The sequence below is a fragment of the Coregonus clupeaformis genome, chromosome 37 (genome assembly GCF_020615455.1).
Source record: "Coregonus clupeaformis isolate EN_2021a chromosome 37, ASM2061545v1, whole genome shotgun sequence".
NCBI lineage: Eukaryota > Metazoa > Chordata > Actinopteri > Salmoniformes > Salmonidae > Coregonus > Coregonus clupeaformis.
The window spans coordinates 10,764,517-10,783,330 of NC_059228.1; positions in this window are offsets into that span (position 1 = coordinate 10,764,517).

Sequence of the window (18,814 nt, forward strand, 5' to 3'; positions counted from 1 at the left end):
CAAACAATCGGAAAGGGGATTCATCAGAGAAAATGACTTTACCCCAGTCCTTAGCAGTCCAATCCCTGTACCTTTTGCAGAATATCAGTCTGTCCCTGATGTTTTTCCTGGAGAGAAGTGGCTTCCTCGCTGCCCTTCTTGACACCAGGCCATCCTCCAAAAGTCTTCGCCTCACTGTGCGTGCAGATGCACTCACACCTGCCTGCTGCCATTCCTGAGCAAGCTCTGCACTGGTGGTGCCCCGATCCCACAGCTGAATCAACTTTAGGAGATGGTCCTGGCGCTTGCTGGACTTTCTTGGGCGCCCTGACGCCTTCTTCACAACAATTGAACCTCTGTCCTTGAAGTTCTTGATGATCCGATAAATTGTTGATTTAGGTGCAATCTTACTAGCAGCAATATCCTTGCCTGTGAAGCCCTTTTTGTGCAAAGCAATGATGACGGCACGTGTTTCCTTGCAGGTAACCATGGTTAACAGAAGAAGAACAATGATTTCAAGCACCACCCTCCTTTTAAAGCTTCCAGTCTGTTATTCTAACTCAATCAGCATGACAGAGTGATCTCCAGCCTTGTCAACAGTCTTATGTTACATTTCAGTCATTTAGCAGATGCTTTTATCCAGAACGACTTACAGTTAGTGAGTGCATACATTTTCATCCTGGCCCCCCGTGGGAATCGAACCCACAACCCTGGCGTTGCAAGCGCCATGTTCTACCAACTGAGCTACACGGGACTCACCTGTGTTAATGAGAGAATCACCGACATGATGGCAGTTAGTCCTTTTGTGGCAGGGCCGAAATGCAGTGGAAATGTTTTTTGGGGATTAAGTTCATTTTCATGGCACAGAGGGACTTTACAATTAATTGCAATTCATCTGATCACTCTTCATGACATTCTGGAGTATATGCAAATTGCCATCATCAAAACTGAGGCAACAGACTTTGTGAAAATTAGTATTTGTGTCATTCTCAAAACTTTTGACCACGACTGTACAGCCCCTGATAGGCCTAAATCTAATTTCAGATAGTCTACAGTAGCCTAGACAAGATGTAAACTGAACGATTTAGCGGCTTGCTTAATTCAAATTAACAGACACATTTATTCAACATGAATAGTGAGGCGATTTCGAGGTAAATCTTGTGTTTCCCAATAGGCTACTGGAATAGGCTCCTGAGGATGGGGTCGTAATTTCAATTACATTTTAGTCATTTAGCAGACGCTCTCATCCAGAGTGACTTACAGTTAGTGAGTGCATACATTTTTCATATTGGTCCCCCGTGCGAATCGAACCCATAACCCTGGTGTTGCAAGCGCCATGCTCTACCAACTGAGCTGCAGGAGGCCCGCCCAATTTTTTCTGTACCATATACTGATGAAATATAGCTGCCAGTCTTTTGCTGAGATACTTCTTCATCCGACGTGTGAAAGAGTCCAATGCATATCCAGGTAGTGTTGGTCTCGTCTCATGCAGACAAGAATCACTGAATTAAATATTAATATACAGAGGGGAGAACAAGTATTTGATACACTGCCGATTTTGCAGGTTTTGCTACTTACAAAGCATGTAGAGGTCTGTAATTTTTATCATATGTACACTTCAACTGTGAGAGACGGAATCTAAAACAAAAATCCAGAAAATCACATTGTATGATTTTTAAGTAATTAATTAGCATTTTATTGCATGACATAAGTATTTGATCACCTACCAACCAGTAAGAATTCCGGCTCTCACAGACCTGTTAGTTTTTCTTTAAGAAGCCCTCCTGTTCTCCACTCATTACCTTTATTAACTGCACCTGTTTGAACTCGTTACCTGTATAAAAGACACCTGTCCACACACTCAATCAAACAGACTCCAACCTCTCCACAATGGCCAAGACCAGAGAGCTGTGTAAGGACATCAGGGATAAAATTGTAGACCTGCACAAGGCTGGGATGGGCTACAGGACAATAGGCAAGCAGCTTGGTGAGAAGGCAACAACTGTTGGCGCAATTATTAGAAAATGGAAGAAGTTCAAGATGATGGTTAATCACCCTCGGTCTGGGGCTCCATGCAAGATCTCACCTCGTGGGGCATCAATGATCATGAGGAAGGTGAGGGATCAGCCCAGAACTACACGGCAGGACCTGGTCAATGACCTGAAGAGAGCTGGGACCACAGTCTCAAAGAAAACCATTAGTAACACACTACGCCGTCATGGATTAAAATCCTGCAGCGCACGTAAGGTCCCCCTGCTCAAGCCAGCGCATGTCCAGGCCCGTCTGAAGTTTGCCAATGACCATCTGGATGATCCAGAGGAGGAATGGGAGAAGGTCATGTTGTCTGATGAGACAAAAATAGAGCTTTTTGGTCTAAACTCCACTCGCCGTGTTTGGAGGAAGAAGAAGGATGAGTACAACCCCAAGAACACCATCCCAACTGTGAAGCATGGAGGTGGAAACATCATTCTTTGGGGATGCTTTTCTGCAAAGGGGACAGGACGACTGCACCGTATTGAGGGGAGGATGGATGGGGCCATGTATCGCGAGATCTTGGCCTACAACCTCCTTCCCTCAGTAAGAGCATTGAAGATGGGTCGTGGCTGGGTCTTCCAGCATGACAACGACCCGAAACACACAGCCAGGGCAACTAAGGAGTGGCTCCGTAAGAAGCATCTCAAGGTCCTGGAGTGGCCTAGCCAGTCTCCAGACCTGAACCCAATAGAAAATCTTTGGAGGGAGCTGAAAGTCCGTTTTGCCCAGCGACAGCCCCGAAACCTGAAGGATCTGGAGAAGGTCTGTATGGAGGAGTGGGCCAAAATCCCTGCTGCAGTTTGTGCAAACCTGGTCAAGACCTACAAGAAACGTATGATCTCTGTAATTGCAAACAAAGGTTTCTGTACCAAATATTAAGTTCTGCTTTTCTGATGTATCAAATACTTATGTCATGCAATAAAATGCAAATTAATTACTTAAAAATCATACAATGTGATTTTCTGGATTTTTGTTTTAGATTCCGTCTCTCACAGTTGAAGTGTACCTATGATCAAAATTACAGACCTCTACATGCTTTGTAAGTAGGAAAACCTGCAAAATTGGCAGTGTATCAAATACTTGTTCTCCCCACTGTATGTATTTGAACTGAATATGCTTGTCAACAACAGCCAGTGTGTATTTATTATAATTTGTTTTACCTGTAGCCTAATCTGACTACTGTTACCGTCAATCGAATGCGTTCTAACAACTGATCTGCAATTGTGATAGAGCTCTGATAATTTCCAATTTAATGAACTTAACATGTCCATTAAAAATGGTATAATAACACAAGACTACAACAACAATAAACTGAAGTTATAGGCTATTTATTAAATTGGTTTACCAGCTCCAGGTAGGCCACATGTGGCACAAATTGATTTGCAATGACTCCAGTGATATCATCATTTCAACATATTTCTTATATCAAATGGTAGCCTACAATGGCATATACATTAATAGGCTACTTGATGGCCAACAGAGGCAAATGTATCATTTTTCACATTTAGCCTAATGTCAGTTTCATTGAGGACTTTTCCCCATAAAAATAACCACGCGAGTGAGTTCCATAACTTCCATTTCAAATTTTAACTCGGGCAGCCCCCGAGACCCAAGAACTGAGCATGCATAAAGCACTTCGCTTGATACCGTTTCTTTAAGCAGTCAACATTAGAATGCAGTTTAAACCACCTCCAAGCGAATTTATGTAATGCGCTCTAGTGCGCCCAAAGTCGTTTTCCAGTGCTTTGGTCCATTATTTATTGATGTGCTTCAGTTCTAGCTTATTAATATGTTTTATGGAAAATGGGTTGGAAATAGGTGTCTCCATAATGACAATGTAAATCGTCTACCTACAACTGTAAAAAGTTGTCACAACGTCTGCGCGTGCTGCTCTCCTGACTCAGCCAATGTACTGCTCTCTTAACACACACACACACACTTCTATTACCATGGAAAGCCAAAAGGTTCAAATTGTCTTACCCGGATGATAGAGGAATTATGATTATGACTAAAATTGTTAACCCCAATACTGATAATGACTGTGTGAACTGTGTTAGGGTTATCATTATAAACCCACTAACAGAGGGGGTGAGTTAGAAACTGCTGAGACAAACATTCCAGGGTGAAGGGGACTGAGAAACTGGTTAAAGGCCTCCTAAAGATGGGCGGAGCAAAGTGCCTTTGTGTGTCAAGGGGTATAAAAGCTGTATATGTGTTTTTTGGCGGCAGAGCTGTCCATGATTAAACATACAGATCATTCTTGCTGGTTGTGGACCTTTGTTTAATTCATGATTAAACCAGAACCTTACACCCTCTGGGAATTATTCAGAGCATTAAGTTTGATTAATTAGAGATAGAAATTCTTGTGACACCGGAATACGTCTTAACACTTGTAATTATAATTTTTCACTTGCTTTTTTCAAGTGTCAAATGTCATTTTCTTTACATGTTTTTTTTTCACCTGTCCAGTGTGCGTTTACAGGTGATTTGAACACTTGTTATGGTCACTTGTACATGTGTTCATTACACCTGTCCAGTGTGCATTTATAGGTGATGTTAACGCTCTAACCCAGACACTCTTTCTAGAGTCTCACTCCAGAGACTGGGTGGGCCGACCCCCGAGGATAGGGGCCAACGCCCGGAAGGGGGCGCCACTACATCCAGCCAGCTCCCTTTCCTAGGGATATGGGGGAGAGGGCCAGAGAGGGCTGAGGCTGACCCAGGGAGGGGAGCCCGACCCCCGGAGAGCGGGGCCTACCCACGCCCATGGCCAACAGGGGGCACCAGTACATCCATCCAGCTCCTTGCACCAGAGAGAAGAGGGGAGAGGGCTGAGTCGTGCCACGACTCCAGGCAAGTGCTCCTCTCCTGCTGACTCCATGTCTAGGACAGTGATTCTGTGATGAGGTGATTTCAAAGGAGTCAGGCGCAGGAGGGTAAATCACAGAATAACAGGATTTAATCTGAAACACAGAGTTACGCAGTAATGCGTCAAATCACTCCAGTGCGCAAAACAGGTGCACTGGAAAATACAAGGCACACAGGGAAATATCCCGGCGATATAAAATATACGGAGCTCCACCGAGCTTCTTTATCCTCCACAATAAACAATCACACACAAAGACAAGGTGGCAGAGGGAACAGGTACTAATGAAGGGATATGAACAAGGTGTGTGTAATAAACAAGACAAAACAAATGGAATGATGAGATGATGAGTGGCAGTGGCTAGAAGGCCAGTGACGATGAACGCCGAAGCCTGGCCGAACAAGGAGTGGTGGCAGCTTCGGAGGAAGTCGTGACAGTACCCCCCCTTGACGCGCAGCTCCAGCAGTGCGCCGACACCAGCCTTCGGGACGGCCAGGAGGATATGGAGCAGGGCGAGACAGATGGCGACGGTGGAAATCCCGCAATAGGGAGGGATCAAGGATATCCCTCACCGGAACCCAGCACCGCTGCTCCGGAACGTACCCCTCCCACTCCAAAGGCCCCCTACCCAACGCCTTGAATCCAGGATGGAACGGACGGAGTACGCCGGGGCCCCCTCGAAGCCCAGAGGGGGCAGAGGAACCTCCCGCACCTCAGACTCCTGGAGCGGACCAGCCACCACCGGCCTGAGGAGAGACACATGGAACAAGGGGTTAATACGGTAATCTGGAGGGAGTAATAACCTATATGTAACCTCGTTTATCCTCCTCAGGACTTTGAACGGCCCCACAAACCACGGGCTCAGCTTCTGGCAGGAAAGGTGGAGGGGCAGATTTCGGGTCGAGAGCCAGACCCGATCACCCGGTACCAATGATCGTAACGTGCGTAATGCTCGCTCCATGTCCGCGTCCATCGCCCACACTACCGGCGCCACAATGCAAGAGGCCGGGAGTATGGGGGTGTTGTCTCTGGGGCTCTCCTCTGTGTCGTACAGCTGTGACAGTGCACCTGCCTTCACTTTCTTCGTAAGATAGTGTAAAATCAAACCGTGTGAAAAATAGGGCCCACATGGCCTGGCAAGGGTTCAGCGTCCTCGCTGCCTGGATGTACTCCAGGTTATGGTGGTCTGTCCAGACGAGGAAAGGGTGTTTCACCCCCTTGAGCCAGTGCCTCAACACGGTCAGGGCTCGGACAACCGCCAATAGCTCCCAATCACCAACGTCGTAGTTCTGCTCCGCCGGGCTGAGCTTCTTGGAGAAGAAGGCACAGGGGCGGAGCTTGGGTGGCGTGCCCAAGCGTTGAGATAGGACAGCGCCTATCCCTACCTCGGACGCATCCACCTCCACTACGAATGGTAGTGATGGACCGGATGGGCAAGTACCGGGGCTGAGGTGAACAGAACCCTCAGTTTACTGAAAACCCTATCATTCTCAGCAGGTCAGCGGAGCCGGGACAGCCCACCCTTCAACAGAGATTTGATGGGAGCTGCGACCTTGCCAAAGCCCTGGATAAACCTCAGATAGTAGTTGGCAAAGCCAATAAAGCGCTGCACCTCCTTGACCGTGGTTGGAGTCGGCCAATTACACACGGCTGAAATGCGATCTCCCTCCATCTCCACACCTGAGGTGGTAATGCGGTATCCGAGAAAGGAGACGGACTATTGGAAAAACAACAGACACTTTTCTGCCTTGGCATAAAGGTCATGTTCCAACAGTAAGGGCCAGCACTTTGCGAACCAGGGACACATGCTCGGCGCGCGTAGCGGAAATACACCAGAATGTCATCGATGTAGACCACTACACCGCAACCAAGCATGTCCCGAAACACCTCGTTCACAAAGGACTGGAAGACGGACGGAGCATTCATCAAACCGTATGGCATCACCAGGCATTCGTAATGCCCCGTGGTTGTGCTGAATGCTGTCTTCCACTCGTCCCCCTCTCGGACACGCACCAGGTTGTACGCACTCCGGAGATCTAATTCCCCTTGTTCAGTGCTCGGTAATCAATGCAAGGGCGCAGACCTCCGTCTTTCTTCTTCACCAAAAAGAAACTTGAGGAGGCGGGCGAAGTGGAGGGATTTATGAACCCCTGGCGCAGGGACTCGGAGACGTATGTCTCCATCGCCTCCGTTCAGCCTGCGACAGGGGATACACATGACTCCTGGGAGGCACAGCGTCTACCCGGAGGTTTATCGCGCAATCCCCCGCCCGATGAGGTGTTAATTTGGTCGCCTGCGTTTTGGAAAAGCGTGCGCCAAATCGAGGTATTTAGGGGGAATGCGCACGGTGGAGGTAGTGTCTGCACTTTCCACCATGGTTGCACCAACGGAAAACACCTAGACACCTACCGTGACACTCTCTCAACCACCCCGTGAGAACCCTCTGTGGCCATGAAAAGGTGGGGTTGTGTAGTGCTAACCAGGGAAGCCCTAACACAACAGGGAAATCAGGAGACTCAATAATAAAAAAGGTGACTTGCTCTCTATGGGTCTCATGCGTAACCATAGTGACTGGTGCTGTAACTTCCCTAACGAACCCGGACCCTAATGTTCGACTGTCAAGTGCTCTGATGGGGAGTGGAATGGATAGGGGAACCAATGTAATGTCTAGACTATGTGCAAATGACCTGTCCATAAAGTTCCCAGCTGCACCTGAATCGATCAGCGCTTACAATGGGGATCTACTGTGTAATCAGGAAAGTGGATGTGTAGGGTACAGTTCCCAGCAGAGGGCTCTGAACGAGTGTGGGTATTCGATACCTGGGGTGACGCGAGAGTGCCCTGCCTGCTGCCTCCAGACACAAAAGAACGCAGACGACAGCTTGCAGGAGAATGTCCTCTCGTGCCACAAGAGTGACACTGGCGCTGTCGTCCTCCGCTCTCCCGTGATCGCCGCTCCACCCAGCTCCATCATCTCATGATCCGGGTTGGGGAGGAGGGGGGACAGGCCTCTTCCAGGACGTCCTCTAGAAGCCAGCAGGTTGTACAACCGGATGGCCATGTCCACCAGTTGATCGAAGTACAACATGGTGTCCCGGCAGGCTAACTCCCTTCGGATATCCTCCCGTAGATTGTACTGGAAGTGGTGGATGAGGGCCCGCTCGTTCCACCCGGACCCAGCCGACAGAGTACGAAACTCCAAGGTGAAGTCCTGCGCGGTCCTCGTCCCTTTCCTCAGGTGGACCAGCTTCTCGCCCGCCTCTCTACCTTCGGGCGGGTGATCGAAGACGGCCCGAAAGAGGTGAGCATACTCCCCGTAGTTGTCCAACGCGGCTCCTCCTTCACTCCAGATCGCGTTGGCCCACTCCAGGGCTTTCCCGAGAGGCAGGAGACGAGGGCGGACACCTTCTCCAGCTCCGATGGAGCCGGGCTGATGTTCGAGAAGTATAACTCCAGTCAAAATCACGTGGTCGGGATATATGAATCCCTTTGGGTGCTGGGGTGTGGGTGGCTGAATCTGGTCGCTCAGCTGGTCCCAAAAGATCGGGTCCTCTCCTCTCCAGGCGTTGGATGACCTGGAGAACCCGATCCATCGCTTCTCCCAAGCTGGCTAGCATCGTCGAATGCTCCCGGAACCGTGCCACGACTCCAGGCAGGTGCTCCTCTCCTGCTGACTCCATGTCTAGGTGTGTGATTCTGTGATGAGGTGATTTCGAAGGAGTCAGGCGCAGGAGGGTAAATCACAGAATAACAAGATTTATTCTGAAACACTGAGTTACGCAGTAAAGCGTCAAAACACTCCAGTGCACAAAACAGGCTGGTGCAGGGGACTGGTGCACTTCACAAAATAGATGGCATCATGAGGAAGAAAATGTTTTGTGGATATATTGAAGCAACATCTCAAGACATCAGTCAGGAAGTTAAAGCTTGGTCGCAAATGGGTCTTCCAAATGGACAATGACCCCAAGCATACTTCCAAAGTTGTGGCAAAATGGCTTAAGGACAACAAAGTCAAGGTATTGGAGTGGCCATCACAAAGCCCTGACCCTGTATGCATTTTGGGGTATATTGATGAGACAGAATGGGAAGCATTGGGATGTGCTTTATTATCACATGGTACCTTAGATGATAACTACACCAAACTGTTCGGGGGTTGGCTCCCACTCACTGGGTCGGCCCCAGCCCTATCTGGATGTATTTATTGTTGCCCCTTAGTGGCCACGGGCAGGGGTCAGGCCCATCCCTCTCTCCGGCGGTCGTCTCCTCCACTCTTTCTGGTGCAGAGAGCAGGATGGATGCAGTGGCACCCCCTTGTGTCCGTGGGTGGGGTCGGCCCCCCTCTCCGGGTGTTGGCCCCCCCTCCCTGGGTTGGCCCATCCCTCTCTGGCCGTCTCCCCAACTCTTCCTGGTCCAGATCGGGCACCTTCACCGGGGGTCAACCCCCCCTTCCCTGAGTTGGCCCCACCCCTCTCCGGCCCTCTCCCCCCCTTTTCCTGGTGCAGGGAGCTGAGTGGATGTAGTGGCACACCCTGGTGTCCGTAGGTGGGGGTCAGCCCCTCTCTCCAGGTGTTGGCCCCCCTCCCTGGGTTGGCCCATCCCTCTCTGCCTGTCTCCCCCACTCTTCCAGGTGCAGAGAGCAGGGTGGATGTAGTGGAGCTGCCTGGTGGTTGAGGACAGGGGGTCGGCCCCCCTCTCCAGGGGATGCCCCCACCCTCCCTGGGAAGGCCCCGTTCCTCTGTGGCCCTGTCCCCTGATCTCTCTAGTGTAGGGAGCTGGTTGGATGGAGTTGCACCCCCTTGCAGCCTTGGCAGCAGGCAGAGATTGGGCACCCTCTCTGGTGGTCAGCCCCCCTTCCCTGAGTTGGTCCCACCCCTCTCCGGCCCTCTCCCCCCTTTTCCTGGTGCAGGGAGCTGGGTGGATGTAGTGGCGCCCCCTGTTGGCTGTGGGCGGAGGTCGGCCCCACTCTCCGGGTGTTGGCCCCCCTCTCCCTGGGTCAGCCCAATCCCTCTCTGGCCCTCTCCCCCCATATCCCTGGGGCAGGGAGCTGGCTGGATGTAGTGGCGCCCCCTGGTGCCTGCTGGCATGGTTCGGGCAACCTCCCTGGGGAAGGGAGCTCGGTGGAAGTATTGGCACCCCCTGGTTGCTGTGGGCGGGGGTTCGGCCCCCCTCTCTGGGGGACAGCCTCCCTCCCTGGGTCAGCCTCTGGCCCTCTCCCCCCATATCCCTGGGGAAGGGAGCTGGCTGGATGTAGTGGTGCCCCCTGCTGGCCTTGGCCAGTGGCGAGGGGTCGCACCCCCCACCCCCATTCCGGTCGTTGGCCCCCATCCCCAGGGGTCGGCCCACCCAGTCTCTGGAGCGAGACTCTAGACAGAGTCTCTGGGTTACAGCGTTAACATCACCTGTAAATGCACACTGGACAGGTGTAAAGAACACATGTAAAAATGACCATAACAAGTGTTCTAATCACCTGTAAATGCACACTGGACTGGTGTAATGAACTTGTGTAAAAATGACCATAACAAGCGTTCTAATCACCTGTAAATGCACACTGGACAGGTGTAATGAACACGTGTAACAATGACCATAAAAAGCGTTCTAATCACCTGTAAATGCACAATGGACAGGTGTAAAGAACACGTGTAAAAATGACTTTTGACACTTGAAAAAAGCAACTGGAAAATGATCATAACAAGTGTTCAAATCACCTGTAGACGCACACTGGACAGGAGTAAAATTAGGTGTACCAAAAATGACATTCGACACTTATCATTACGTGTTAAGACGTGTTCCGGGTAAGACGATTTGAACCTTTTGGCTTTCCATACACCTCAGACCCTCCCCACCACTCACTCACTAAGCAACAGCCTGCGTCACTGCCTGACAGTCAGCCGCAGGTCACAGTGAAATGTATATATTTTTAAGAGAAATATTTTTTAGAAATAGCCCAAAAACCTGCAACCCGTGACAAAATAATGTTCACCCGCGACATTGTTTACAAAGTAGCCCAATTTGGCAGGAAACCGTGAACATGGCAACCCTGATGCCAGGCTAAATCGTGCATCATTAGCTCATTGTTATGGATGTATCCAAAACAGCTTGAGTCTCAGACTAGACGTAACATAGTAAATGTAAATCCAATCAAATTAGTATTTTATGTTTATTATTATCAACATGGATGTTTGTTAATAAACAAGTTGCATTATAGTGATTTATACGATGTTGACAGAACTTTAAAGGCAACTCAAATTGCCTGTAAAGTATTGTAAAACTACTTTACAGTGACACATTTTACAGTAATATGATTCTCTCCCCATTTTCTTTGGGTGGCTTAATCTGAAAATCTAAAGCACATAATCTGTTCTCCTACAGTATATCAGTCCACAAACACAGTGACTGCTGAACTTGTCATGCAGGGCTCCCTTGAAAAAGAGACCTTGGTCTCAATGAGACGTAATTGACCACAAGCTGTTCTGAATCAGCTCTAGGTTACCAGCAGACACTGTCCATTAGTCAACTGAATCCAATCGCCGATGTTCAGTACAAGGATGAACTGGAGTTCCACCCTTGTCTCTAAGGCAATTGACCTTTTGATTGGGCCTCTCTCTCTCTCACACACACACAGACACACACACACACACACACACACACACTGTTCTCACAAACCAATAAAAGCCCCCAGCCACTTGGACACTATGCTGCTGGACCTGTGAGCCTACACATACAGCAATGAGTGCTCTGTGGCTTCTGTATTCCCTGGCTCTGATGGGTGAGTTCATTTTTGTTTCCTCTCAGTTCCCCACTTCCACCTTGTTTGTCTTTTGTCTCGAAGAAAATAATCACATTTGACACATTGAAAATGGGGTGATGCTTTATAATAACATCCAGTAATAAACCATTTATAAAGAATGTATAGTTTTCTCACGTTTATCAATCATTATTCCTACATTGGTAAATGTTAATAAGCTATTATATCAATAGTTATTCACACAACTTTTAATGCATTCATGATTCATAAGACATTTATAAGATGAGTATTTATTTATTTCCATCTTATAAGTTGCGCATGTAATATGAAAAATTATTAAAGTATTTTTGTTAAGAGAGGGATGTGATTTGAGAACGCTATAAGAGATAATTGTTTCCATAAGCTTTGCACAGTTAGTAGTTACTGCCCAAAGTGAGGTCAGAAAGCGTGTCAGCCTGACGGTACCGCCCCCTTTCGAGCAGAGTGTATAAAAGGATGGGTTACGAATTAACATATCAGACCAGAAAACGTGAAGCTCCACTACACGTTTAGAATGGTTGGAACTTTGAATCTTCAAAGAAGCATCTTCAAGAGCGAATGGAAGGAAAATTAACTCTCTAGTTCTGTTTAGGACTACACGACAGGTCATTGGAGACCGGACAATTAAGAAGAAGAGAACAACAGTAGAAGACTTGTTGGAACCTTTTTGGACAATCAGAGCCTTACAAGCGTGCCGTGAGAAGGCCCAACTCCCTTTCCAGGGAGGTCCTGTCCACCGAGAGAGATACACGGCGAACTAAGACGTTTCACATAAATACATTCATGATTTCTTACTCAAAGCGGGCGGCGGTTCGTGTGCCAAGTGTGTAATTACTGTAGGTGAGAGTAGTTTCGGAATGTATCAAGGTTAAGTGTCTCTGTCCCTCTCTTTCTTCCTCTTCCTCACTTGTTGTCATTCCACTAGGGACCTGTTTTCTCCAGTCATTAACTGGTGCAGAGTGTGTATGTTTATCCTGTGTTCCCATTTAATTAGCTAGTAAATAAATAATAAAAAAACAATTTGTGTAGTACTGAATCATAAGTAAGGCTCTGATTTTTGCAGATGCAAGGAGGTTACGACGTTCAGAATGATGATATGATACGAGGTTATGATCAATAAGTTGACTGTTTATAGATGTGATAGGTAAAGACCTTTTAGAGTTTAATTCGGGAGATGGTAACTCTTTAAAGAACCGCTCTTGTGTTGCCCCAAATCCTAATGAGTTAATTGTTTCATTATTAATTTAATCGGGTAACATTTAAACATAGTTAGTTAATTAGAGATAACAGTCTTCAGAATAATGTTAAAGTCACGTCACGACATATATATAAGATGGAAGTAGAAGCCTAACTGTTGTTGTCCATTAGTTTACTCCAATTAGGGGAGGTGTGGTAGGGTTAGGTGAAAATAATAAAGGAAAATCTATACATATATACAGTGGGGAGAACAAGTATTTGATACATTGACGATTTTGCAGGTTTTCCTACTTACAAAGCATATAGAGGTCTGTAATTTTTATCATAGGTACAATTCAACTGTGAGAGACGGAATCTAAAACAAAAATCCAGAAAATCACATTGTATGATTTTTAAGTAATTAATTAGTGTTGATGTCTTCACTATTATTCTACAATGTAGAAAATAGGAAAAATAAAGAAAAACCCTTGAATGAGTAGGTGTTCTAAAACTTTTGACCGGTAGTGTATGAATATTCTGCTGTGAATCAAACACACACTTGCAGATTTTGAATCTGCTCACGCTCTGAATTCTGTCACTGTTGTAGAACATTTTGTAAATTTGTAGGAAGAGATTTGCAAGTAAAATCTTGATTTGATCTCTGGGGGCAGGACCTTTTACTCCTGACCAATCAGTTCCCTCTGCCAAAACCACAACCACCTAACCATTGGCTGGATTGCACCATCAATCAAATATAATCTCTTATCTGTGTACATCGATTGTTTTGGTGAAAAGGCATGACAGTAGTTTGCTTATCATGTGAAATATAATGGTACATTTCAGACAAACTCCAGACCAGCCATTGCATTGACACTGACATTGTTTGGACAAGCTCACCAGATGCCCAGGAATCGATGGGCCCTGTCAAACTCCCAGTGAGTGTGGTGTTGCTACTTGTGGAGTATACGCAGTACAGTCTGCTTCTTTCCATCTTTCTATTAATCTACTTCTCATCTGTGTTTTCTGTGTCACTGGATCTGTTAGATTGGTAGCTAGCTGGCTGTGGCAGTAACGTGTGGTTTCGGCGTGGCTGTGCCGGAGTTTGGCGCTGGAGCTCTGGCTGGTAGCGAGTGCGGGAGGCGAGAGAGAGATGAAGGTGCATCCGTCCATCCCTCATTATAAGGGGAGCGAAGCAGGTGCGCCCGTTCAGGTAATCAGAGGCAACCTAACATGATTTGGGCTCACTTACACACAAAGGGGCGGGTTAATAGCATGAGATTGACACATCATATACAAATCGCAGTAACCCCCTTTTGCCACATATGACATACACAGTAAATACAGATTATTTTGATATAATTTCACTCCTACGTATTTCCTTATGGTCTATAGCAGGATTTCAAAATCATAATTGTATTTAATTGACTTTGATCCTCTTCACCCCTGTCTATGCACAGGCTTTGGGAATGAATTAACAACTTGGGAACCTAACGAATTTTGTGGAATTTCGAGGTTGACTGTTCCAAGGGAAAGGCTCTAGATACCAGATATACACTATCTATACAAAAGTATGTGGACACCCCTTAAAATGAGTGGATTCGGCTATTTCATACACACCCATTCCTGACAGATGTATAAAATCGAGCAAACAGCCATGCAATCTCCATAGACAAACATTGGCAGTAGAATGGCCTTACTGAAGAGCTCAGTTACTTCAATGTGGCACCGTCACAGGATGCCACCTTTCTAACAAGTCAGTTCGACAAATTTCTGCCCTTCTAGAGCTTTCCCGGTCAACTGTAAGTGCTGTTATTGTGAAGTGGAAACGTCTAGGAGCAACAATGGCTCAGCCGAGAAGTGGTAGGCCACACAAGCTCACAGAACGGGACCACCGAGTGCTGAAGCACGTAAAAATCATCTGTATTCGGTTGCAACACTAACTACCGAGTTCCAAACTGCCTCTGGAAGCAACGTCAGCACAATAACTGTTCGTCGGGAGCTTCATGAAATGGGTTTCCATGGCCGAGCAGCCGCACACAAGCCTAAGATCACCATTCGCAATGCCAAGTGTCGGCTGGAGGGGTGTAAATGTCACCGCCATTGGACTCTGGAGCAGTGGAAATGCGTTCTCTGGAGTGATGAATCACACATCACCATCTGGCAATCCGACGGACGAATCTGGGTTTGGCGGATGCCGGGAGAATACTACCTGCCCCAATGCATAGTGCCAACTGTAAAGTTTGGTGGAGGAGGAATAATGGTCTGGGGCTGTTTTTCATGGTTCGGGCTAGGCCCCTTAGTTCCAATGAAGAAAAATCTTAGTGCTACAGCATACGATGAGATTCGAGACGATTCTGTGCTTCCAACTTTGTGGCAACAGCTTGGGGAAGGCCCTTTCCTGTTTCAGAATGACAATGCCCCATGCACAAAGCGAGGTCCATACAGAAATGGTTTGTCGAGATCGGTGTGGAAGAACTTGACTGGCCTGCACAGATCCCTGATTTCAACACCATCGAGCCAGGCCTAATCGCCCAACATCAGTGCCCGGCCTCACTAATGTTATTGTGGCTGAATGGAAGCAAGTCCCCTCAGACATGTTTCAACATCTAGTGGAAAGCCTTCCCAGAAGAGTGGAGGCTGTTATAGCAGCAAAGGGGGGACCAACTCCATATTAATACCCATGATTTTGGAATGAGACGTTCGATGAGCAGGTGTCCACATACTTTTGGTCATGTAGTGTAGGCATCCAAGAAGATAACCATTCATATGTCACAGCAATATTTCAGCAGTCCAAAGTGCAAACAATACCTTAAACCTCTTTAGAACCTGGCAGTGTGATTTCATTTGAAACTTTTCTTTAACAATATGCTTTATAAGGAGGCAATTATTTAACTAGAATTTTGTAAACTGAGCAACACATAAATAGTGGACTCTTTATAGCACACGTTGGTGAAGAAAAGTTTCAAATTAAATTATGCTGCCAGATTATAAATGAGGTTAATAGTACATTTTGCACTTTGCACAATGCTTTTGCCACTGGCGTACTCGACACTCCTACAGCTCCCGCAAGGTGGTGGGTCCCAAGAGCTCTGGGGGCCCATGCGCCTGTCATTGATGTCATACATTTTTTTACAAATAAATATAAATAATGTTGACACTCACCCTCCAAAAAGTAATTCCTAAACTTTTTGAATTTCCATATGTATTATGAAGCTAAGTGCCTACTTCTTGGGCTTCATGAATGTGACTGAAAAAGTGCCCCAGGCCTTTTTTACTGATTGAAAGTATAAGGGAATATCAGTGAACAAAGGCTACGACGGAGCCAGTGCAATGTGTGGAGCTTACTCAGGTGTTAAAAGGTGCACATCAGCCCAAGAGCCGAATGCTTCTTAGGTAGTTTTAAAAAACGATCTCTCCGCAGAAGTGACAGTTACAGGGATGGTAAAAACTGCTTCATTGCCATAGCAACATCAGGGAAACAGAAGGGAGTGGTGGATCAAATACAGCAGTTCTGCAACATCTTTAATTGCGCCTCACATTCTCCTTAATTGCCGGCCTCAACACATTAAAGAAAGAGTATAGTAACTGTATAGGATGCTCTGGGGACAGGTTGTCTGGATACTGGACAGCCAATAAATTGGCAGATGCAAACAGATTATCATCTTTAGCTGACAACAGTTCTTGAGGGCTTGAACAAATAAAGTGGTTTGCAATTACGTTCATAGGCTGCTGGTGAACTGACATTTAAGTTGTGTGGTTGCAATATCAAGAGTCCCTTATCTTTCGTATATCTTGGCATGCATCATTCAAGACTACGTTTAAATTGTGTGCAGCGCAATAGACAAATAATGCACAATGTCTCAGGAAAGACCGTCTGAGTTGGCAATGCTCAGTATAGAAAACAGTCAGGTCCGCAACCTGGACCTATATGCCGTGGTTCAGGAGAATCTCTCAAGTTGGATTTCATTTGATTTAATTCAATTTACCATGAATATTGCAGCCAATTTGTGTAGGCTATTAGCCAGACAAAACCCACTGAGTAGTGGCTGAATTAATCCTCAAGTTGACTACTTTTTTCCTCATTGTTAGGCTATTTTATTTGTAATTTTTATAAAAAGTTTATAAAAAGCAGCTAAATACGATATATAGCTATAGCTAGTACACTGCATAATGAAACAATTCTTAGTAAGCTCGTTTTTTTAGGGTGTACTGACTGTATTATTTAGCACTAATAGACTGGTTTTACCAGCCAGGTCACCTATGAAACAAGTTGACGTTCATCCATATCTGAGGACGTCGGGAGATTAAATGGAAACCGGCCACTAGGGGCAACAGTGAGTGCTGTTACCTTCAAGTAGGTTTTGGTTTTGCTAGGGCATTGTGGACGGGGATGTCAGATGGGCATAAGGTAATCCCTCCGATTCCAAAGGTTTCAAGTTTGAATCCAGCAATATAAAGTAGTTTTTGAGATTTTTTGTTTTAAGCCCAAACCTTAACCATTCAGACTTAATGCCTAAAATTTAAACATTCGTAATTAATGGCTAAACTTAACCCTAAACACTTAGAAATGGGATGTTTTCAACAACTTCGAAATTTGACGTTTGAGAAACATTGATCAACATCTAATTCTGAAGTGAGACTGTGAGAGGTAGTTGGGTTTTACGCACAACAACTTTCTATCCAAGCTGGGAGAGGAGGCGAGGTTGGCTCAGTCACGCAGGCTCAGGTGCAATCTGCAATGTTTGAATTTCCAACTTTAATTGCTGAACAAGTAATTACATAATTGTCATCAGCCAGCAGTCTAAAAATGGCAGCATTGCGACACCGTGTATAGCTTCGTGAAATGTAAGGCTTAACATGAGAAAATTACCAAATAGGCCTACCAATAAACATTTATCCATTAGTGAAAGCAAAGCTATCGAATCGATAGGCATGCAGACGCATAGACATCTCGCAATTTCAGCACCATGGACAGCGATCAGTATTCTATTTGTCAGTGTCTGGCTGACACATTCCCAAAACAAACTCAGACCTTAAGGGGGTCCAAAGAAACGGCGTTACGTCAGTGGCTTTTGCACTACCAAAATGTCACCCTCACTTTTTTCTGATTTCATAAAAATTTTACATTTGGAATATTTCAATAGTTTTGTGGTTACATTTCTATACCATTTTTTGCCTTTATGTACAGTGACAGGCCATCACAATGAGATACCATTTATCAAATAGTTTCCACATGTATGTTTGTGGAAACATACATGCATGATTGACAGGGAGTCAAATAACAGTAAATAAATTCCTCCTACCACACAGTAAGTAGTACTTAAAACCTCTTCTGGATAGGACCCTTCATCTCAATTTCCGCCTAAAATGACATACCCAAATCTAACTGCCTGTAGCTCAGGACCTGAAGTAAGGATATGCATATTCTGTCACGAGTTACAAAGCCAGAACCCAGAAGCAGACCAGGACAAGGTAAGTTGAAACGAAGGTGAGTGTTTATTTACAAATTCAAGAGTGATGCTGAATAATCCAGGGAACAGAGCGGGCGGCGTTGATTAGTTGTTGGGGGTGCAGTGGTTGATCCCATCATGGCTCGGCAGCCGCCGACCACCAGGCAGAGGTTGGATGAAGGTTCCGGACGAGTGACTGCAGATGGAACAAAACGGAGGTAAGTAAACAACAAACCAACAAGGTGCAAAAACAACAAAACTACCGCTAGAAGCTCTAAGACTGATACTCTGGTAAACCTACTGTTCATGGCTAACGATCCGGCAGGGAATGGATGTTAGGCCAGAGCCTAAGAAGGGTGATGATCAGGACCAGGTGTGCAGATTGCAGATGGGATGCAGGTGCGGAAATCAAGAGAGCTCCCCGGAGCGTTCCAGAACCCTCGGGAAACTGGAGATCCCGAGCAGAAAAACTAGTCCACAGACAGGACCCGACTCAGACTGCCGGGATCGTTACAGTACCCCCCT